Here is a 25,608-nt window from a genome sequence, read left to right as displayed (position 1 = left end):
CTGCCAACCTAAATATTCTGATATTTTCAAATAGAAGGGCAAAGGCAGAAAGCAGAAGCATCTAAGTCACCCTTGTGACTCTAGAGGGTAACAGGCAAAACAGTAGAAGCAACTTGCTTAAGATGACATGCTCCAGAAACGCAGAGCAAAGCCACCTCCATGCCCTTTCCCTTCCCATCTTGGCAGCCAGCTGAAGGCCACACAAGGGGAGCAGGGGGTGTGGAGACCCTAATTTTAAGCTTGCACACTGTAAAGTTTTTCTCATCTGTGATTTCAATCACTGCTTCTGTGGGTTGGCATTGATATGCACAAGTTGTGCACATTTCCCTTTAACGGCAACTTTTTGTAAAGGCCAGGTAAAGAGAGGAAATTGACATTTATCTTCCTCTGAGTAGGCAAAGCTTTTTTTTTTTTTTTTTTCTGATAGAAATTCCTCCCCTTTTCAAAGTATTTATGGTGTTCTAAGTATATTGGGGATATTATTACAGCATAAATGACATGCCTCACAATAACTTTTACCCCAGTCTCAGAGGTAGGCTTCCCATCAGACTAATGTAATAATATTCAAACGTAGTCTCTAAAAGTCTTGACATTTGCCATCACTTGTATCTTTCCACAGAGAATTGAAGCAGCTTTTCTCTTAAAACTGTAAAATCAATAAACTGGGTATGCAATTTTTTATGTAAAAATGGGAAGGAAAATGAAAAATCTCCTATCAGCTGAATATGGAGTTACAAATATGAAGTTACATTTCTTCTGTTAAAACACCATTTACACTCAAACATTTCTATTGCCTACTGATTTTTTTTGAGAAGATATATAACATATGCCAACAACAAATTAGTATAAAACTATATTAATATGAATGAATGATCTTTGCTTACACAACTATGTAATCTAACACGATTTTTTATACACTGCTACTGAGGATCAAGTACACTATCACCAGGTCTTCAGTTTTTCTACTACAAATTATCTAAATCTTACCCCAATTTTTTTCTGCAGAATGATTTTAAGTGAACATATTATCCAACTAGTTTCAGTTGTCTTGAGAACCAATAGGCTGTTAGATTGATCTTTGTTAGATCACAAATAGATTTTTAACTATATAACTGAATTACCTTGATATTGTATTCAGCTGACTTTCTGGACTTACATATATTTCAGTTTCATCCAGCAAAGGAATAGAAATACAGTTTCACACCTTTTAGGTACCCTTATGCAAGTGTCCATCCTTATCTCAGTGTCATTCTCTTAAGGATTTTAACAGTATAAAAATGATTATTTTAATGATTAATTCTTCAGAATTAGGAGAAAGGGTTAATTGAAAGAAATATGTAATGCCAGAATTGGAATGAGTGGAGGCAAAAGTATTAACAAATTTCAGAAATGTAGATTTCATTTAGGTAACTTCAGCAAATAAACTATTAGGAATTTAAAAATAAGGTTTTACAAAGTAATAATGCTTACCCATGCTATATACCTAGTGAGCTGTTTCATTTATTTCCCTTGGAAAACAAAGATAGTGTTGTAAGTTTCATTTACATACATCCCTAAATTCTGAGTTATTGAATTGCAAAGGTTTTGGGGACTTGTAAGAACAGGAAATAGACTGTACAACCTGCTGTTTCACAGATTAAGATGGGAGGGATATAATGCTTGGCATCCAATGTTTCTGGATAGGGAAAGTATGACTGTTACTCACAAAACACTGATTGTCAGGTTTAGCATTGTATGGACAGGTATTCACTGGATTCTCACCAGCATGCAGGAGGCTAGGGAACAAAGGCAGAAAGTTCATATTCATGTTTGCAGAAAATTAATTTAAAAAGCATAGGATATCTGAAAGAGATGATAAAAATTAACTAGGGACAGCTATACATTGTCTCTTGTTGCTTTACCCACCAAAAAGGCTATATATGGTCTACTGTCCATTTTAAACACAATAAACATTTGCAGAAGACAAAAGAAACACCTGTTCTTGTCCTCCCAGTTTGACTCTAAATGTTTCCTAAGTTCATGTCCAAGTAACATATTTTTAAAAACCTTCTTAAGTTTATGTGTGGTTTACATTATCATTTGCAAAAAATATCACAACAGGCTATTTGCTTTATTTTGAAATTTCAAGACTTTTCTGTGGTTTCTCCACACCCTGTAAATTCTGTTTTCCTGTTCAGTGTTCCAAAGAAAACTGTTAGGAAGAAAGTTACCAATCACTAAGGTAAATTTCTATGCCAGCTCATTCCAATCATGTCAGCTGGTAGACCTATATCTAAAAATGGCATATACTTGCTGATTGAAAATACAGTTTAACTAAAACATTCTTATTTGTGTAGATTAAGTTTAGGTGTGAAGTGGAAGTGTATACACCTGAAGAGAAACATATAAACTTATTCAGATTCCATTAAGGTCCCTGTTCCCAGTTTTTCCTATTAGCTAGATTTCTGTAGCTCTCAACTTAGACTCTGCATTCATCACTGAAAGTTTTCAAGAAGAGTGAGCATGTGTATTTTCTGTCTTTTTTTCTCTTTCTGAGGAAGCAAAGGCAATGTGCCTCTTCATTTCATCTGTTAATATGGCACACATAAGATCAGGCACCTGTAATTTGAAGAGGGAACATGAAACCCAGATGAAAATGTAGAGTGATCTTGGACTTCATGAGAGTGAAAGTTGCTACATTGCTATTTAAGAATTTGTAATCCACTTAGGGTACAGGATCATCTTGATCCTGAGGAAACTTACTCCATCAAGTGATTAAGTGGAGGGCTTAATTGCATATCTGGCATGTGATTATGACCCAAAATCAGGTTTTTTTACAAACCTTTAGATTTGGACAATCCACAAGAAAAATTCACAAACTGCATATTTGCACCTTTATTTGCCTGAATATGCTCAAAATTCTGAATCTGAACATGAGATTCAGTTACCTACATAACTTAAATGCCCAACTTTCATATTTGTCAAGAACCAGGATGTAGGCACTTTTAAAAATGTGGCTTCTTTCTCAGGAGCTTAAATTTAAGTTTAAATATTCAACTTTGCAAATATTGCAATCTGATCTGTAGACATGTACACATATTCACACATGTTTATCAGGGAGAATGCTTTTGTTTAGGGTGTTTTTACTCTGCGGTTTATATTATGTGAAAGTTACTTACTGACTTATCACAAAGTTTGTGATAATTATACAGATCTTTTTCTGATTTGAACAATCATGCTGCACTGAAGGCAGTATTGAAAGTGCAGCACAATAAAAATGAAAGGAGATTACTGTGTACAATCTTAACATAATACTTCAGTTTTACTGGTATAACTAAAATTCTTTAAGATAATTCCAGTTACTTAAGCATTTCAATTTCTGTTCTCTCTTCATTAGTGTAATATTATGGAGAGATGTCATCCATTTTGGCTCTTATTTGTCACCTCCACTGTAAAGCTGAGCATGGTGAGCAGTTATCATTGAAGAATAATCAAGGAACTGAATGTGGTAGCAGATGGCCAGCTCACTTCTGCTTCTTTGAAACTTCCCACTTAATGCTGTAGGCACAGGATGCTATGGTGGTAGTGGAAGATGAGATTACTTCCAATAATTTCTCTCCATCTGCTTTTATAAGTGTTTTCAAGTAGTTCACTGATTCCTCAGTTCCTGGGGGAGGAACAGATAAGTGTTCCTTAATTAATTTTTGCCAAAATAAGCCCAGTTAGTTCAAATAACCTGTATGTTATACATCTTTGCTCTGGCTCATGTTAACTAAGGTGAATTACTCTTAGTAAGTGTGGTTTCCCTACCAGATGTAAGAGTTAGTGTTTTCAGTAAAATGCAACTTACTACTGCATGTAGGAGCTATGTCCAGAAGGATATCTATTGAGAGCCAAAGTGTCAAAAAATGCCATTACTTTAGTATTTAGAGATAAAAAGGCAAATGCTTACCACATCTACTGTTATAAATTAAATACTCTTGACAGAATTTGGGATCATATTTACTATATCTTTTTTCTCCGAGAAAAACACCTTTGAATCTATCCTCTCTAAATATGGCAGTTAAGTTAGTGGAGTCATTGCCATATAAAAGTAGTGCAAAATTAGAACACTGGTATGTAATCCCCCTTATTACTACAGGAATGTTTCAGCTACTGTTTAAAGACCTATTGGAGATCTAAAGCATTGCAATTTATTTTAAAAGTGCTTATAACAAGTGCCTTAGTATTATCTGCCAGTCTTCCAGTTGGATTGGAAATGTAACTAATCGAACTGAGTAAAGAGAATTCTTTTTTTGTGTGTTTTGATTGTAATCATTAAGTCTACAGTCTTCTGCCAGCTAAGGTGTGGATATAAATTAGATATTCTTGTTTCCCCTGTTCCATCCCTCAAAGAAATGTAAATATTCCTTCTTTTTCACTAAATTTAAATTCAACTCAAATTTCAAGTCAATTTCAAAGCCTTCACATAAAGAAGGCAGAATGTAAGTTGTATATAGAAATATATGCACTTATGCACCTTTCAATCAGATTATCTTGGTACATTCTCCTTTAATTTTTTTTGGTGGTCTCCTTGAATACTTGTCTGCTTTGCATATCTCCTGGGCTGTAAGAGCTAGGATATATCAGTTATACTTTACCTGTTTTCACTTTTCCCTCTGACTTACTGTTATGAAATCAGTAAATTAGCTGGTGATTAACAGCTAATTAGTTTTATTTAAAAAATTAGTTTTATTTAATATCTTGAAACGCATAAATCTCAGATGTGACTCAAAGGTGAATTAAACATCTTGCCTTCAAAATTATTAAAGGTGTTTTTATTTACTGTTTTCTGGAGTGACTGAATAGTGTTCTGGCTCATGAAAGTACAATCCATTGTTTCATTAACTGTGACAAATGAGAAGTGTTGCTTGCAGTTGACAGTCTTTAGTTTTGATGAAAGTGTAATGCAAGGGTTAAAGTTATGCTGGAATCAATTTACTCAGATTTAACAAAAGAAATAGGTAGGATATGCAGTACACCTTTAATGCATAGGCAGAAGAGTTCTGTGCAGGATTAGAAAGGAATTGTGTGACTACTTTGGTTCAGATGGTACTAGAGTTAAGGAAGTGTGAAGGGAAAAAATTTTGACTGTCATAGAATAAAAGTTTAGATGAAGCAAAAAGGAATGCTGCTGACCATTACTAGACATGAAAAATAAAACAGGATTTTGTTTTCATAGACTATAAAGGTCAAGAGCTCATATGGAAAACATTTCTTGTTTTCAGAAGAAATCTGTCTCTAGTGTTGACTAGGAAGTTCACAGAGCTCACACAGAATCACAGAATGGTTGAAGTTGGAATGGACTTCTGGGGGTCATCTAGTCCAAGCTGGACCACCTAGAGCTGGTTGCTCAGGACCAAGTCCATGTGGCTTTTAAATATATCTAGGAACAGAGACTCCACATTCTCCCTGAGCTGCCTGTGGCCATGCTCACAGTCAAAAAGTACTTCCTGATGTTCAGAGGGAACTTCTTGTGTTCCACTTTGTGCTCATTGCCTATGGTCCTGTCAGTGGGCACAACTGAGCCTGGTTCCTGTAAGCCTGGCTCTGACATCTTTGCACTCTCTCTTTACGTATTTATATATATTAATAAAATTCTCTCTGAGCCTTCTTTTCTCCAGGCTGAATAGTCTCATCTCTTTCATCCTTTTCTTCATAGGAGAGATTCTTCAGTTCCTTAATCATATCTATGGTCCTTTACTGGAATCTCTGCATTCTGGAGTCCAGAACTGAACACAGTAATCCAGATGTGGTCTTACCAGTGCTCAGTAAAGGGGAAGGAGCACCTCCCTCAACATGCTGGCATTTCTTGGCCTAACGCAGATGAGGATACCATTAGCCTTCTTTGCCACAAGGGTACACCATTGGCTCATGTCCAATATAGTGTCCATCAGGACCCCTAAGTCCTTTTATGCTAATTTCTTTCCATCTGGGTGGCCCCCAGCAGGTACTGCTGTGAGGGTTTTTTTCTGCCAGATGCAGGACTTTGCACTTCCTATTGTTGAATTTCATGAGGTCAGCCCATCTCCCCAGCCTGTCAAGGTCCCTGCACATAGCAGCAAAACCCTCTGGTCTATCAGCTATTCCTCCCATTTTTGTGTCACCAGCAAACTTGCTGAGACTATGCTCTGCCCCATCATACAGGTCATTAATAAAGATGTTAAACAGGACTAGATCTGGTATAGATGTATGAGGTACACTGTTAGTTACTGGCCTGCAACTCAGGCTCATGACACTAACTACCATGCTCAGGGCACAGCCATTCAGCTGGTTTCCAATCTACCTCACCATCTCCCTATCCAACCCCTACTTAACATGTGTTGTATAAGGATCTTATGGGAGACATTCAGCCAGAAGTCTTGCTGAATCCAGGTAAGAAACATCCACTTTCTCCTCGCCTACAAGACCACTCATTTTAATGTAGAAGGTTGTCAGGTTGATCAAGCGCAACTTTTCTTTGGTGAAGCCATACTGACTATTCCTGACAACTGTCTTGTCCTTCATGGGCCTGAAAACTGTTTCCAGGATTAGCTGTTCAATAACCGTTCCAAGGATAAAAGTAAGAGTGGCCTGCAGTTTCCTGGGTCTTCTTGCTTGCTCTTGAAGATAGGAGTGATATTTGCTGTTTTCCTTAGTGCTCAGAGTTACCACAATCAATCAAAGATTATCAAGTGGCCTCACAACGACAGCCAGCTCCCTCAGTGCTTGTAGGTGCATCCAATCATAATCCATGGGATTTTGTAAGTCTTATTCTATTATCTGCTGTGATACTCTTTCATTAAAAGTACATTTTCTTGCTCCACTCTTCTTTGTTCTCTGGGGCCTGGGATCACTGAATATCAATCTTCCTAATAAAGATGGAGACGAAGAACACATGGAGTACCTGTGTAATCAGGACCTCTGTCCCATTCATCAATGTGCCTAGATTTTCCCAAATCTTCATTTTGTCATCTATGTGCTTACACAATCCCTTCTCGCTGCCTATGACATCCCTGGCCAGATCCAATCTCACTTTGGCTTTGACTTTCCTGGCCACATTTTTTATATGCTTAGACAACATCTCTGTATTATTCCCAGGCTACCTGCCCCTGCTTTCACTTTCTGAGGTTTTCCATAATTTTTTTCTCTTTTGTTTTGTCAGGAGCATGTTGTTCATCGCTAGGACGGACTGCCATTGAACTTGGACAAGGAGACTCTTGACTATAAAGCAGCCTTCTTGGTCCCCTTCTCTCCCCAAGCCCTTATCCTGTAGGACTGCACCAAGTAGATCCCTAAAGAGGCCAAATTCTGCTCTCTTGAAATCCAGCATTGGGATCTTGATTTTTTCCCAGTTTCCTTTTCTCAGGGTCTGATCTCCAATGTCTCATGGTCACTGCATTCAACACTCCTGTCAACCTTCACATCCACAAGGAACCTCACCTTTTCCATTAGTATGTCTGCCCATAGCAGATACCCACTACAATGCCATTAATGCCAGTCTGTTTTTAAATCCTTACTCAGAAGCTTTCACTTTGTTCAGCATCCATCTCCAGGAAAAGCTCTATGCTCTCCAGATGCTCTCTCACATGAAAGGAAATCTCCCCTTCCTCATCTTCCTGACCTCCAGGAAGTTTGCATTCTTCCACTGCAATAACTCAACTTCAGTCATGGGAGCCATCCTACCACATCTCCATGATCCCAAGAATATTAAGGTCCTGCTGCTGCACAGAGATCTAGAATTCATTTTGTTTATTACCCTTGCTATGTATATGTGCATAGATGCTTTAGAGAGGCACTCCAGCATGAGCAACATGAGTTGATTTCCCAGAAAGAATTTTAGGAACTTCCCCAAAATGGTGCCTTTTAGACACTTCCTTGCTTCTATGAAAGTGCTAGTGGCGGCCTTCCTTCAGCCCTGTTTTCCTGATTCTGTGATCTCTTTCTGTCACATCACTCCGAGTCCTTGCACATCTCTCCAGTCCCTTCCATCACTTCCACTAGGGCTTATGGTAATTTTCTTCCTTCACATCATTGCTCGTTTAAAGCCTCCTTATCAGGTCAGCAAGCTGGGTGGCAAGGATGCCCAGAAAACAGCTTGAGAGCTGGCTGCTGGGCTGTGGCCACAGCTCTCATCACAGAGAGCAGCAGGCACAACCTTCCCAAGGATTTTTCCTGATAAAGGCAGTGAGAAAGCTCAGAGAAGGGAATGAAAATAATTCTCATCTCTATTCACTGTGCCTGTTGTTTGGCACATGTGGAATGTGTTAGGGAGATTGTTTACGAAGAGTGACATGTTAATTGGACACCGGTGATGGTGGTTTGGATTGACTGGCCAATTAGGTCAAAGTTGTGTAATGACTGTCAGAAAGGGTCACAGGGGTTTCTTGAGTATCTCTTTAGTATAGCATCTTTTTAATATAATATAGTATTAGTGTAATATAGTATAGCTTAATAAAGCAATTGTTCACCCTTCTGAAATCATTGGAGTCAGAGCACATTATTCCCTGGCTGGGGGTTATCTTTCTATGATACTGGGCAGTTCTTCGTAGCTTTGAAATTGTTCTTTGACTGAAGAGTAAGAATATTGTTCACATGAAAGGGATGTGCATGGACTTCAAACAAAAGAAAACAATTTCTGCAAATACTGCAAAGGCTGTTACTTAAGCGTGCACATGTGAAAATATGAGACAGAATGTGAATATTTGTCAAATACAATCTATTAAAATAAAACAATGATAGATCTAACTTCTGAAAGATAAATATTAATATTTTTGTGTCTTGCAAAATATTAATATTTTTGTGTCTTAAAGTCTTTTTGTGTTTCAGGTTTTTTTAATAAATATATTTCTATTATGAAATCTGTTATTTTTCAGATTTGTTCAGTTTCTTTCTCCACAACATAGCAGACAAATATCCATGGTTATTATTTTATTGTTGCTACCTTGTTGTCAGCAGAAGCATTATAAAAAGTTTGAGAAGATGAAGGCCATCTGCATTCTGGTCCTGCCAGTGAGAAGTATAGTCAGGTCAGGGAGGCAGCAACATAAAAAATTATATGGGGACATTGTGCTAATCAAATAATGAAGTGAACTGCGCATCTACATAAAGCAGACATCAGGCTCCATCTCAGTATCTCAGAGGAAGTTTGGGAACTCCAGTTACATTTAACAGTTGATGTAACTATTTCATTGAAATAATTTTTACATTATCTTTCACAAAGTGCTTTTGTAGCTAATGGCAAATAGAGCTCTGTGAGGACATTCCTCACCCATGCGTGTTAATTGTATTAAGCTCTAGCATCATTAAGAAATCTCCAGCACCTACCTTCAGAGCAATTTTTCAAAGGCAGAAATTAAATAATTAATAATTAAATTAATTAGAATATAACAATTAAAATTATTATATTCATTAAATAATAATTAAACCGTTCAACAATTTTTCTAGATCCTGCATTAATGTCATTCTCAGAAACCTGATTAAGAGTCCCAGACAAGTTTCCAGAACCCACTGTGCACAGTGTAATTGATCTCTTACAAGGATTTTGTTACTAGTTTTATTACTCCTATCCTGGAGAAAGACTGACTGCCTTCATGGGATAAATTTCAGGCTAGAAATACATTGACTCTCTGGACACAGAGGTTCCAGACTGTGAGATGGACTCAGACCTTCAGCTTTCTGTGGCCAGTCAAGTATATGTGACCATCATGCAATTCATTCCAGGTACAGGTAAGTACTAACATATAGGACAGGTATTAATACTTTTAGGACTGCCAATCATTGTGTAGCAGTGCCTTGAAGAATAAAATCCTCTTCAAACCTGCCCACAAAACTCAACTTGTTTTTTAATCAACATTCAGATAGTTTAGTGGCCATAATTAAAGAAATAAAAGGTGCACATTGTTTAGTAGCCATAGAGAAATAAAAGGCGAACGTTTGATCCAGCCTGCAGGTGAACTCATGCTGCATCTGCACAGCACACTGGCCACAGAACCTCATGCAGAAAGGCAGTATGTGGCCTTGTTCCTCTCTATCCTAGGGCACATTATAAATCACAGTACCTCCATTCAGAGCAAAAGACTTCCAGTAGTGTAAATGGAAGCATAACCTAAAAAACACATCCTGAAAAATCGCGTGGCTCGGAATGAAGATTGCACCACAGCTCAAAGTCTGGAAAGATGCAGCATGTTTCCTGAAGAAAGTTGCCCTTTCTGTGTCGGAACTCCGAATCAGAGTGACATAAGTTGTGCATGTAGGAAGCCATGCACTGTGTGCTCTTCACTGGGCCTACTTAATGATTGGTCACTTCGGCGGAAGGGACTCCAGGTTTATGGGCACACTGGAACAGTGGGAAGGGGCAAGGCAGGACCACAAGGGACGCCATCGAGCACGGTGGGTGTTGGCCGCGGGCCGCTGGAGCCCACCAGCGCCGCTGCCCTCTGTGCCCTCTGCCCAGGCCGGATGGTGACCGGACACTCCCCCGCTTCTCCGGCAACCTCCAGCATCCGGCCAGGAGAAGGAGAAGGAGAAGGAGAAGGAGAAGGAGAAGGAGAAGGAGAAGGAGAAGGGCGGGCTTGCCGCGGGTTGCCATTGCTTTCCACCACCCACCCGCAGCCGGGCAAGGGCACAGTGCCAGCGCTGCCCGTCTCTGCGCGGCACAGCTCGGCACTACTGGTCCGGACAGGCACCCTCCCTGCCTGCGGTGCTGCTTCACTCATCTGCAGCCCTGCAGGGGCCTCCCCAAATGGGCCCTCTCCCTCGTACTCTCACTGCTGGGAGAGAAAGCACCTGGCACCTGGCAATACAGCTGCTTTTCTTTTCCTGAGAGTAATTTTCCCTCTTTAGGGAGAATGGATCTCTGAAAACTCCTACGTGGTACCAGAAGTGGGAAAGGTGCATGAATCCTGTGTTATCAGATAGTTATGGAGTTTTTCTTTGGGAGATGACTGGAAGAATAGCGTTTTGACAAATTAAATAAAACTCCTAAACCATGATAATTTTCATTATCATCCTCATCATCATGAGTCCTCATTCTTCCACTGTCTCCACTTTCATATCATATTTCTCAATGTTACCAAACATGTAATTCCCTATCTTAATCTCAAATTGAAGTTATTATATCAGGCACCCTGCAAACTAGATCTTGTATTGCAAAGAAATTAAACATCCTGATATACTCTCTTCCTAATTAATGTGTAGGAAACTCAGGCTCAAATTTTGGACACCAGGATGCAGCTGGGTACAAAATGTCTGCTCTGGTGTCTTCCTCTGAGACCAACTGCAGCTGAGGCTGCAGTGACAATATAGCACTCCTGACATTTCATGGTATCATTAGTGTGGTGGAGAAGATCTTCAAAAAAACCCCAAAAACCTCAAAGCAAATGCATTTGTATGTTTCTACATCTATGTGTAAAGATAAAGTCTCAGACAACTGAGCTCAGTGCAGGTCTCATAGCTTCTGTGAGTCCTGAGAGCTTGAGAATATCTTTACTGGTGAGGACCAAAGGTCTGTCTGTGTGGTTTCTAAGACTAGCAATTGAGTTTATTCCCAGGAAAGAGTGAGAACAGAACAACCATATATATGACACATTTCTGACTGTTCTAATCTCTGGCTGTTTTTAGCTCAGGGGATTTTCTCTAGCTCATGTGGTTTTACTGTTCAGCAGCTCTCAGTAGATCTAACTTCCAAGGGCTTGTCTGATCTGTCCTCAAACTCGTGTAACCCTTTTTGCATGCAGAAAAGTCTAAGTCTATGTTTATACTATTAGACTAAACAGAGTCAGTTCGCAAGTCCAAGCCTTGTCCTGGGGTTCTTGATACTGTCAAATTGTTAGTAAGGGCTGTGGCACAAGTTGATAGTTTCTCTGCCCAAAGACTGCGTAGTCCAAAACATCAGCACACAGAACACTCACTGGTTTCCCTCCTCTCTGGGATAGCAAGGCAAGTGGGACCACTGGGACCACTCCTGAAACTGTAATTTCAACGAGGCTCTGTGGTTACGTGGTGATCTGAAGGAGATATATTCAGCAGTTTGCATGTGGCTGCTCTGCTTGAGGTTATAGGAAAATTTAGCACTGCAGACGTAAATCTTGTCACACTAGTTAATCCCAGGGCCAGAGAATGGTTTCACTTTCTAGCACTAGTATAGCTAGAGACTGACAGCATCTTTTGGGCCACAAAGGTGCTTAGAAACTCTCTTGCCCTAGAGTCAAGAGCGGGATATTTTGTCTTGAAAGAACACACCTATTACAAGCATCCCAGTTTTCACTATATCCCAGAGACCAGTTCTCTTGATTCTTTAAGGTAAATAAGAGTAATTTCTTAATCTTAGTAACAAGCCCTTCCTGTTAAGTAATGAAATGAAATTGTCAGGGGCTCTAGTGCAAGGAAGGACTGAGGTATCCTGCTCAGCTTTGTTAGTGTTTCTCCTTGCTTCTACTTAGCTTCTCAGCCTCCAAGCCCCTTAACTTTACTCTTTCAGTCCTCTGTGTGGGTCCCCAAATAGGGTTGTTAGAGAATCAATCACTCAGCTTTTTTGTTGCATTTTTTTATTGTTTTATTAACCGAATGTTAATAAAATACATAGGCTTACTTCATACCTTGGAGAGATTGAGACTATTGGTGGAGACTCTTATATTTACAAAAGAACAGAACCATCAAAGCACTTGTGCTTGGGTGGTGCAGGAGGTATCCTGTAGAAACCTGGGATCCCAATGGCACAGGGCAAGTACCACATATGGTAGCATCTCTGCTTTACTAAATAGCTTTTTCTTTAACATGACATCATATCAAGAATGAGAAAAAACCTCACTGTATGCATGCAGTGTTTGTTCAATGTTACAATATGCCAATAAAGATGCCTGTCAGTTTTTTGCTACATAGATGTTTCTTAACTAAAATCTGAACCTTGTTGAGCAGCAGCTCATACCCCATCTGGCTTCATGCTGCCATCAATTACTGTAGCTTTATGCCTGTCAGTGAAAGACTGTGCAAACAGAAGTCAGACTATGACACTGTGCTAATGTAAGAAGACAGTATTTTTGTTTAATAAAAAAATTTCACACATTGTGGCCAATACACTTTTGTTAAAGAGAAACCCTGCTCTCGTCACAGCCATGCTGACAGAAGGCAGCTTTTGTCAAATCAGGTTAAGTCTTTGAGAGATCTTGTGTAAATACACTAGCAAAAAAGATTCTGTTCTGGGTTGAGGCATTTAAAAAAAATGCATACATACATACATACATACATATATATATATATACACACCTACCTACCTATATTTATATATATTAACTGAAGGTGGAGTTTAACATTGCAGTCCCCCTGGGTACAAAACCTCTTTATGAAGTTCCTACCCCAGCACCCACAGCACAGTTTGCTTCCCCTCACAGCTGTGCTGTTGAAAGTGATGGCAGCCCACTATGTAAATAGTACAGCTGCTTTGACTGAAGCTGAGTGCCTAGATAGTCCAATGCCCCCAATCTAGTCGAGCAAGATAATTTCACTAAATCATTTTGTAGTGTGAATAAACAATTGCATCTGTGCTCCTGACCTACTGACAAACTGCTCTGCTCATATAGAAACAATGCCATGCTAAGAAATAGGTAAATTTTCATATAAGGAAGAAAACCTTTGTACAACTGTACAAAAAATTTACCTTCTGATTAAGAGCTTGGAGGACTATTAAAATAGTGTACCACAGGCAACCTCTTTAATTTTTCTTCCTTCTGCAATTTGTAGAAAGCCCATGGCAAAGATTGTCTCTTTTCTTATGTTTATACATGCACCCAACAAAACCAACCTTCCTGGTTCAATTTCAGAACTCACTGTTATTGTTACGGGAATAATTATGATGCCACTATTACAATATCGTGTACCTGGGATGACAAGATTAGGCTGAGCAAATTGCTCTCCTTTTAAATCTCTCTCTTGTTTACAAGGAAGTTATGACGGACTCTTGTTAAAATAGTCTTACATTTGTTAATGTAAGACTATTTTAACAATTTGTAAATAAAAGATCCAAGGGTCCAAATTTTGGTGCAAGTATGAAAACAAAATGGTGCATAAATTCTGTCTGTGGAGTCAATTGTCTTTTTCTAATGATGTTGGTGGGCAGGAGCTCTGGAGCTTGTGGCAGCAGCAACAATAAAGCATAAAGAAGGTAGTTCTGCAAATGCCATTTTATTTATCCTATTTTAAAGAATCTATGGACAAGAAGCACTGACAGTATCATCTTAATTACACTGATCACAAATAAGCTGGTCTAAACAGCAAATGCTGACTTTTCACGGCTTCTTTTTTTTTTTTTTTTTTTTTTTTTTTTTTATGGTGTAGTAGTTTCAAACACAATGTAGGTAATGGAGGTTACTAACCAATTTCATCTGCACATTGAATTAGAGGTTCATGTGGTTTTATCGTAACAAAATATTGTTATTGTCTCCAGAAATGTCACATGCAGTCATGTCCAAATTCCAATAGCCATCATCAAATCCAAATATATGAAACAAGTGGCCTTAATATTAAAGAATTTCTAAAGAATTCAATATTTTGCCAGCTATTTATAGGCTTAAGCAGCAGAGAGATTGTTTAAAATTGGACCTTAGTGGACCAGGGTGAGATTTGTTTAAATTTATGTAATGTGGCCATAAAATTGTCCACTCATCTCTGTTTATGCCATATTCTTCTGTTGATACCCAGTCTAAAATAAATAACTTGCATGAATTACAGACCTGTGCCAATTTGATCAGAAGTCTTTCTAAATATCATTCTGTATTTAGAAACATTATCATGGGCTCAGAACCATCCACTTTCTTTGACTAAGAGAAAAGGGAAAGGCACAGTTTAGCACTAACCTAGCAAAGCCTGATCCCCCATCAAACAAATGTTTAAGTACTGATGCATTGTGGCAGGGAGGGGGCTGATTTAATAAAAGGAGTTAATGGGCTCTAGGAAAAATAGAATACAATTTTCAAGACATGAAAATTAGTCACTCTTGAGTAGCTGATTATTTGGTAGAAGGTTAATTGGATTTGTGGGCTAGTGGTCTTTTGGCTGGCGGGTGATTTTTATTTATGAGGCCCATGAAACTAAAACTTTTATTCTTTTGGAGGTTTTGCATGCACTCCTGAAAAGAAGCAAAAAATACAATTTTTAAACTATCTGTCCTTCCACTCACTGCACGCAGTTCCCATATAGCCTCGTTTTCTGTAGTTTAGGCTGCTTGTTTTGCTTCTGAGCACATGCACAACCCTACTCCAGCAATGCCCAACCCATTCATTTGTGTTAAGCTCCCAGAGAAATCCCTCCACCCACACAGCTAAGCATCTGACCAGCCATGCATGTGGCCCTTGTTTTGGGCAGTGGCTCCCTATTACTCCAACAGTTTTGTGGAATGAGGACATTTAACTGCTCCTGGTGTGCACCCTGATGGAGGGTAACTGCTGCACTCAGCAGCTCTAGCTGCATTTCTTTCAGCGTTAACAGTATTTTCCATTGCAAGTAATGCAAGGATTATTTGATTTCTAATGCTTCAGCTTGTTGTTGGTCTTTTATAACAATGGAATTAAATGATACTAAAAGTTTAATCCAGCTCCCATTTGTCTGGAGTACTATAAGCCTCTTTATTCTGTACTGAACAATTGCAGAGTATAGACAGTATTTATAGTACCTAATCTTTGCTATTTAAAGTAGTATGTTATTATAAGGGCTGTAATACAATATATTAAGGAAGGCACAATTACTGTAGCAATCAGTATTATAGTATATCATAATTGAGTGAAACGTATTGCACCATATGGAAATATTAATCCCTCCAGAAGACATAAAATATTGCCTTCATCTTACTACTACTAGCATATTTTTGATGCATGGTTGAATATCATGGTGCTGTTGCTTTTGAAAGTGCAAAATTCACAGTTTAACAAATTATTTCCAAATGTAGATTTCTTGTAAGAACGTTGTGTTACTGTATCGTCTATTATTGGCACATCTTGTAGATCCCACAACATAGGACAACAGATGATTTAGTTCAAATGATTCTCTATTGTTTTTAATATTTTTAACATCCAAAGGAGGGAGCTGAGTGGTATTTAAATGTTTAATAATTTCCAGATTTCTAAGCTGCTAGTCTGTTCTGTTGTCTGGAAAAAAAATCTAATGGCTATTATTAATCTTTTTCAGTCAAAGATGATTTTGGACCTCTGGTTAGATTATTAAAGCAAAACTGCTCCATTTTGTTGAGGCATACTTTCACTTTTTGCTTACCTCTAACAGACAATAATGGAAAAAATAATTTTAATAGCATTCCATTGAGTTCCTTCTTTGGGTCAAACATGTGGATGTGGGACTTGCTATGTGACCCACATTTTCTGATGAAAAGTTTAATATGTGTGTCTATACTTGCATACATTTATCAATATGGGTTATTCTGTTATATATCATCATTATTGTACTATATATAATAATATACTATTCCAATAATAATAAATATTTTTTGTCTCAAGTCCTTAGATTTATAGAGAGGTAACCTGGCTTAGAAAACCTTAGAACCTAGTCTATCTCCAAAGTGACTTTTAATTAACTTCTATCTAAGCAAATTCTCAGTGTACATTATTATAAGGCATTTCAGTCCTTAAGCAGATTTAATTTTAAAAAGTCAGTTTTAAAGAAGAAACATTAAAGTCATGCACCTCATTCAGATGAGATGATTTTGTGCAATGCTAAGAATTAGGAGGAGCAATAAAGATTTACAGGAGAGTATATGCTGAATGAAACTGGTAGTGTTAGTGGAAGTCTTAAGCTATGTTGGAATATGTTATTAACAGCAAGACTGCAGTAGGCTTTTTCTTGAACTTATTATTATCATCATTTGAAACACCTTGTCTGTCAATAAACAATTAACATTTGTTTTAATTCTAAAATGCTGCAATTGTATATGTGGTCCATAGAAGACAATTTTCATGCTGTACTTTCCTTGAAGGGTCATTTATGAACTAGAAGCAATTTAAGGAAATTAATTAAGTTGGTTAAAATGAAGAGTTGCATTTTAAATGGGAACATGAAATGAGACAGCCTTTATCTTTAGCTTCTGTCTAGAATAACAAAAATTCTTGCTAGGAAATTTGATTGTAGATGAGGCCGGAAAGCTCAGGAAGCATCTGCTTGAAATCACTTTTCTAGCAGGCTGAAACAGTTGTACACTGTAAAAAATGCACTTAGGAGGGACACTGCAGAACTAGGACTATTACCTTTGTCAGTACAACCCTTTCCATGTCCTACTGTGATAATAAAACTACATATGAGTATTTAAAAGTATATATATGTGCATGTATACATATATATATATATCAGTAAAAACTGCTGCAATCGTCATACTTCTGACCAATCTGGCTGAATTCAACGAAGATTTTTAGTGCAGAAATCAGCTTAAGTGTAGACTAGGATACAGAAGCCAATAAAGACAGGGATAAATTCATCTTTCTGCAAGCGTGGGAAATTTTTCTTGTTTTTTGGGGTGAGGAACTGTTGTGCAATGCAAGAAGTTACATCAGATTCTGTCAGTTTTCATCCATAACTTAGAAGTTTTCTAAGTTAGGCTTCAGAAATTTTCCTTCATAATTGAATTCTGGTTTCAAACCCAGCATCCCATACATAGCAAGTTCTTGAACAGGTCACACTTTAAATACCAACATATAATAATAATGCCTAATGTCCTTCACATTTTCTAGATAGTAGGGGGAGAGATGTATTCATTCCTTTAATCTCCTAGTGAAGAGTTATGTGTCAAGATTTACTGCCAAGTGAGGTATGATATGCAAGACTTCATTCTCTTTCCCCTCCTGCCAACTTTTCAAAATGGAAAATAAAATAAATTATTATCAATGCTATGAAAGGACAATCAAACCAGTGGGAGTACAAGGTGGGACTGTCATGGACTACCTTCCTAAACATAACTCCCCATGAGAGACTATTTTGTTTAACTGAAAGCTAGTAGTGTTTCTTGTAGAGGTTCTCCACAATTACTTCAGTTCAGATATCATAGAATGATAGAATCATTTAGGATGGAAAAGACCCTTAAGATCATTGACTCCAACCATAAACCTAATATTGCAAAGTCCACTACTCAACCATGTCTCTAAGTGCTACATCTACACATTTTTTAAATGTTTCCATGGTGACTCAACCACTTCCTTCAACAGCCTGTTCCAGTACTTGAGAACCCTTTTGGTGAAGAAATTTTTCCTAATATCGAATTTAAATCTCCCCTAGCACAACTTGTGGCCTTGTCCTCTCATCCTAAATTTTGAGGTGAACCCCAAATGCCCACATTTTCAAATTACTTTAAATATAATGTTCAATAGTAAATAGATCACAGTCCTTTTCCTCTAGTAAACAACATAAAATTTCCAGGGATGATGTTGTTACTCCATGTGCCTATAACAATCTACATGATCAAGTAGTTTTTGAAGGGATATCAGATCAATAAGTTGAAGCAGTGAGTACAGAATCTCCTGTTTCTGTACTGGGTGCACTTCAAAACTCTGTTTTGTACTAGTCTGCTAAACCTAATGTCAAAGGGATACTCATTTGTTCAGTCTCAAATGCTTCCAGGTCATCAGGAATATTGTCAATAACTTCAGCAGCAAGAAAGGAATTTGATTTAGTTCCCTTGTTTTCTGGTCACACCCCTATGTATAACAAGGAGATGTACATATCTTTCCAGCATCATTTGTGATATTTATCCTGAGAAACTACTTTACACAGAATAAGCAGAATGTTTGTTTATATGCTATGATTTGACTTTCAAGATTCTCCTAAGAACTGACTGAGTTTGTGACTCAGAGCCAAAACCAAGATAAACAACACTCTTGTGAATTGCAGAGATAGGCTTTGTGCAATGATAACTGTGTTGAAATTTGCAACCAGCCTTATCTAAGATCTGTTTTAAAAGTCACACTAAACTTCTAACTAACCCTCAGGGAGATGGAATTTTAAAAAACAGAAAAACAAGAAGAAGCATTAGACAGCAGGTGATATTAAGCATGTGTTAGCAAATACGTCATATGTGTTTCTGTTCTCTTTCTAGGTATGAGTTTTTTTGAAACAAAGTATTTTTTAGTCATTTTACTGTGAAATTCTTCCTTTCAGTCTATAGCAAATCTTAGGATATTTTTCTGCAGTTTCCACATCCAGAGGTGAAATTCATGCCCAAAACTATGCTCCAGCTAGAGACCCTCACTAATAGTTTCTAAAATTACAGAGATTCCCATTATACTTGATGGATTTAGGATCAGATTGCTCACAGTGGTACTACTGCATTGTGCCAATCTTCTGTCATCAAGAGATATTGCATGGTTATGAAATTATTTGAATTTTCTGGCAAGTATTGTTACCTACGATTTGATTTTTTAATTCCTGTTCTGCTTTGGGAATAGTTAGAAATGCCCACCGAAGATGTTTTTGCAAAACAACAAACCATCTATCAAACAAAACCTGCTTGTGAGACAAGCAATTAATAAACACTTACCCGTGAGAATTTCTCTTATATTTTAAAGTGTCTACACTAATCCTAATAAATGCAGGAAACTTCATTTTCTACAGGAAGCTACAGTTTTTGTACTCTGATTTTGCTCCTTTATAATTCTGTGCATGGTCCTGCACAACTCTTCCTGCATGCCATTGTAAAGAATATAGACTGAAAACCTAACAGATTGGTTGGGCACATATTGTGCAATATACACGGTGAAGTGCATAAAGCTTCTGAATACACAAATTAGTATATTTTGATGAAATTATGCCCTGCACATCTAAGAGAACAATACTATTTCTGAAGTCTTCTTAAAAATATGGGCCTACATTGTGGAAGAAAAAGAAGACAATTTAGAATTAATATTTGAGCCATTTTAAAAGGGGTTTGCTAATCAGAAATTATGTATTACTTGTTCTCTGTCAGCATATACATGATGGACATCAATATTAGTTAATTAATTAGTAGAGGTGCTCAAAATTATGAATGGCTTATAAAATGGAAAGCATGACTACTACTGTCTTCCTAGAGATTAGAATCCTAGTTGAAGAAATGCAATAAGAAAGTAAATTGATGCAAAGTGGGGACTGATGGCAAATAACGTGAGTGGGTTTCCTGGTATTAGCGGTATATCTCAGTTACTTGTAAAAATTATGTGTAATAATTGGTTATTTAAAGATTGTAACCTATAACATTCTTAGGCATTAGCAGCCAGAGGGTTGAGATGCATAATAGCAGGCATTCAGATGGACCTGAGACCTGCCCACCGTAATCAACAGAAGGATGGACCTTAACACCCATGAGACCAAAAAGGCATTGGGTATTCAATGCTGCCCAATGCTGGACTAAATGCATAGTCTGACATCCAAGATAAAACAAAACAAAAACGTAGAGTTCAAAAGAGAGAAGGCATGACAAATATTGACAATTTGCAATCAATATTTCATCAGCTGGGGCAATATATAGGATGTTAGAGATACCATTCTCACTTGGAAATGGTTGAGATATGTGATTTGAACTTGTGTAATTAATAAAATGGACTTCAAACTATCTATAATTTTTTTGCACACAGATTGTCCCAGAACACTTCATGCTTTTTGTAGGAGGAAACTTCTCAACACAACTCACAGCATATGCTTTTAGCTCTAACAGCAGTCTGTGACAGACGATTTTAAAACTTGGTATTTTTCTTGCTCAACTTACATAATGTGAAGTTTTTAAGAGTGTTTTTTGTCTTATTCTGCCACCTGGTAACAAAGCATCTAGATATACAGGTATTAAAATTACTGCCTTTTTTTCTGTAATATATAGGTGACATTTTATAAATATAATGAGATATTCTTCTGCTGTAACTTAGTGTCATCAAGCTGTGAGACTGAATAGAGAAAAGAATCAACTTGTGCTAAATTAATTTATCACATATTTTTTACACTTTTTGTCTTCTGACCTTCATTGTATGTAAATGTTATGTTCATGTCCTGCTAATTTTTAGAATGACCTAAAACATAAACTATTTATTCAAAATCAAATATGCATAAAGGTCAGTTCTCCATTCACTCCATTCACAGTCTTAGCTGTATTCTTCTTCCAGTAATCTAAAGTCTTTTCACTTCAACACCTCACTGAGATTTTAAGGTAGGATATGATTTTTTATTAAGGTTGCTTTTGGGGGTTTTTTGTTGTTTTGTTTTTGTTTTGTTTTGCTTTGTGTTTGTTTTTGTTTTTTACTTGTGGATAGAAGTTCAACAGTGTCAGTAAGTCTATCTCCAGCAGACTGTACACTTTGAAGCAGCAGCATTTCTCCTTTAATCTCTTATGACATCTGCATTTTGGAACGTGCACAATACCCAGATTGCTGACTGCAGTGTAAGTGTGGAGAACATCTGGTCAAGCAGCAATCTCTTCTCTTTTTATGAAAAAGTCCTGCAAGCCAGATATTTTCCTTCATTTCCTCCTCCCTCTAATCCCCCTGTTCTCTTTAAATTCTATAAGATTTTTATTGCCAGTTCACTATATAATGTCTAACTAGTACATAAAAGATATGAGCATATCTCTGGGTAAGAGCTTTGTAAAATGAAACTATCAGCTATCTACCCTTCCTCTATTTATGTTTAACAAGATGTCTTAGAAAAGGGAAGTGTTTGGTAACTGTTTCTGTAATACCATAAATACATATTCTGTCATTATGTATGTCTCTGTAGCAAAGAAATGTCTCAATTCAGTTGACTTCCCATCAAAGCATTTGCTATTTCTCCTTTGGTTTCCCAGTTTTATCTGTCTTCAAATTCAGTTTGTTCCATCACACTCAATTCAGGTTGCCATATTCAGACAAGCAGCGTAGTACCCTGCAGGCTACCCTGGTAGCATTTGTGAGGAAACCATTAGAATTTGTTCTTTGTAAGCCTGCACACCTGGCATAAGAGTCTAAAGAGCTGGAAAACATCTGAAATGTTCATGTCCAGCCCCAAACCAGAAGGAGGTCTGCAGGAAATTTTCATTAAACTATGTTTTTATAGACAGTTGACAAATTATGCTGAGATTTTACTCCTTGCCTTTGAGAAAGCAGTGATTTGCGAAGTGCCTTTTCAACTAAGCATTATATCAACTGACTTCATTGTAAATCTCACTATACTTCTCTGAAGAACAGGAACATATTTAGGGAATTCTACCATCTCTTTACTTCAGAAGTTTATTGTACATAAAATTTCAAGGTTGGCAAAAAGAAGAGCAGAGATATAAAGATTAAGAGATGCTTTGTAAATGAGGATTTAGCCCTCAACCCGAGATGAGCCATGTATCTCTAGATTTCTCTGAAGGCTTTTTCATTTGGTTGGTTTTGGTTTGTTTTTGTTTTTCTTTGGGTTTTTTTTTAATTTTTTTTTATTTGTTGTTGTTATGATTTTTGTTTTCTTGGTTGGTTTAGTTTTTTGTTTTGCTTTTTGCTTTTTTGGTTTGTTTTTTGTTTGTTTTTCTGAAAAAGGAAAAGGGTTGTAAAGTAACAAAAGTTTTAAAATGGCATTATAAGGGAAGTTCACATTCTTGACAGCTACATTTTGGGTGCTATAACCACACGTACTACAAGGAATTACACCGAAGGGTTGGGGTTGCTCCATAAAGTGACCATGAAGCTGAAAGTAGAGCTACTTCAACCACAATTCTATTTTCCATAATTTGTCCCTGTAACAAACACACCACAAAAACATACAAAAATTTGTATGTATATTGAATTCAGCTAAGGCACTAGAGAAGAGAGCTGAATATGAAGAAGGTGCGAGGATGAAGTGGAGCGGGAAATAAAATACGTTCTTTTTGTGCTTTCATAATATTGGAGGACATGGGATTTGTTGAAGCAGTGCCTCTCAGTTGTTTCTCTTCTGCTTTCTATTGTTTAGAATTGACTGTAAGATTCAGTACATTACTCAGTCTCTCCGTCTTCTCCCAGTAAAACAGAATAAACAGGAAAAAAATGAAAAGCCTCTAGAATAAACAGTACATGTAAATGTGAATATTCAGATTTGGTACAGCTTTATAAACACTGCTACTTTGCATATTTAGAGCTTGGTCTTGTTCAAGTAAAACAGTTCCATCAATAATATCAAAGTTTGGGATGTAAGTGTAATTCAGCTGTTAGCTATAGGTGCATATTGGGGTTTTTAGCTATAGGTGTACATTGCAGTTTTTAGTTTTATCTTTTTTCTTTATAAATTTCTAATCAGTCTTTCCAGATACATTGGTATCCATCCTGTGATTTCCAAGTACAGCTCTGAACCAAATTCTGTCATTCATGTAACTGTATTCTCATGCAGTGCCCATTGGTTAAGACAGTGCAAACCGCTATGTTTTTAGCAGAAGCTGTTAGACTGACTTGACCTCTGACATATCACTGGCTTTCTCCTTGCAAAGGTAATCCAGCTACATCTTTGTTGGTGTTAATTTTTCATTTGCAGTTCTTTTGGTCAAAGCACCTTGATGCTGCATTAATCTTGATTAATGCTATTCAAAAATATATACTAAGTTCAACAATTGTGCATTTTAAAAAGGGCATTTTCTTCTATTTTGTGACATTGAAGATATTTCCTTGGATTAGCAGGACCTCAAAATGGTGCACCACAGCTTGTGTAACATCATAAAAGAAATAAGAGAAAGGAGAAAAAGTCTTTCTGATTGTGAGGATAAAAATTCAGCTTGATGAAAATGCTCTTGCCACAGTCTGAAATACAACTTACACTGATATTAGTGTGTGAGAGGTGTACAGCTCTGGTGAAAGAAAAGCTTGTTCTCTTTCATTCCTCCCATCCCCTTTGACCCATTTTACTTATGTTCCCTCAGCATTTCCTATGCATTTTTGTTTCAGTTTTGAAAGCAACATGCCAGGAAAGCTCACCCCAACTGAAAAGATACCTGTACACATACAGTGTGAATGAAGAAGGCCTCCTCTTCCTGCTAGACCTAATCTGATACATGCTGTCAAGGAGTTTTGGACTTCATCACTTACAAACAGTTACTAAAACCAAAATTTATAAAAACGTAACAGCAAGTTTTCCTGCAATAGTCTGGAGAAAATCCAAACCAAACCAAACCAATCCAATCCAAACCAAAAAACCAATCTGAAACAAAACCTAAAAGAAACCCACAAACAAAAAAACAAACAAACAAACAAAAAACCAAAAAAACCCCAAAAAAAAAAAAAAAAAAAAAAAAACAAACAAAAAACCCAAAAAAACCAAAAAAAAAAAAAAAACCCAAAAAAAAAAAAACAAACAAACAAACAAAAAACCAAAAAAACCCCAAAAAAAAAAAAAAAAAAAAAAAAACAAACAAAAAACCCAAAAAAACCAAAAAAAAAAAAAAAGCCCAGAAAATCCACCGTGAAACCAAACATGCAGGATATTGGGCTTGATAAATTCCCCCTTTGCAGATGGGCTTGTGCAGACAGGGAATCTCTAATTCAATCCTGGACAACCTGCGACCTCTTTTGGTCAATAAACAAAATTATTACAAGGACAAAAGAATACTGAAAAGCCTTGGTAGTCACCTATTGAGGAGTTAAGCAAGACTGATCTCTCTTCTAAAGCACCTTTAATTTCCCAAGGAAAAGTGTCTACTCTTACACCATATTATTCACAAATAAAACCAGATATTTTTTATATCTGCTGAGTACAATGTTCCTTTTAAGATATTAAATTTGCAAGGTATAAGTACTAAATTATGAATAGAGAAAACTGAAAAGGTGATTCTAATAATCTAAAAACCATGTCTTATAAAAAGTGCAGCTTTCAAGATTAACAGTATTGTGGCCAGTACCTTGAGCAATAACATATATACTTCTCTCTTCCACTTGAATTTTGATACATTTGAACAGCTGATGTGTTACTGAAAGATGAGCTTCAGGGTTACTGAAGAAGGGGTTGAAAGTAGAACAGTAGTCTGGCTCATAATTCCCACGGCAGAACATATTTGTATAAGCCAGTATCTGTGAGCATTGCTGTTTTTATTTTTCATGAGGCAAGCTTCTGTGACTGAAACACCATATATTTGTCTATATATACACCTCACCATCCTCTTCCTCATGAGAGTGCAGTAGAGCTTCAGAAAGAATGGTCACAAAATTTGGCACTGCCAATTCAAATTTTCTCAATCAAAGTTAAGCCAGGTTAACAGGGGGAGCAAAATAGGCCTAGAGAAATGGAAAGAGAATTTGCAGTGGCCTGAAGACAAATACATGCATTGTGCAAAAATCATGTAGAATTTCGAAGATGGGAGTTTGGGGGGATGGACTGTTTGTCTTTTTTATCTTAGATTTGTGAGGACATTGCAACGGAAACCATTTTCTTATATATGGAAAGAAAAGTTTCAAGAGTACAGAGAACACTTTTAAAAAAAAGTTAAGGAAGGTACATCCAGGAAGATGGGGCAAGATATGGACTGAGTCCTGGGCCAGAGAGCAACATCTCAAACGTGGCTGGGATGCCTGAGTGTGTGGTCATGCATATACATTTTCCCCCAGTTTTCCTTGGAAACGCAGCTGTCATGTGAGCTATAAGCCGATCTCAAGATATGCCCCGAACCTGCGAGCGGGCGGGCGC

This window comes from Onychostruthus taczanowskii, unplaced genomic scaffold (genome assembly GCF_017590055.1).
Source record: "Onychostruthus taczanowskii isolate IOZ18803 unplaced genomic scaffold, ASM1759005v1 scaffold163, whole genome shotgun sequence".
NCBI lineage: Eukaryota > Metazoa > Chordata > Aves > Passeriformes > Passeridae > Onychostruthus > Onychostruthus taczanowskii.
Note: the sequence above shows the minus strand (reverse complement) of the source record.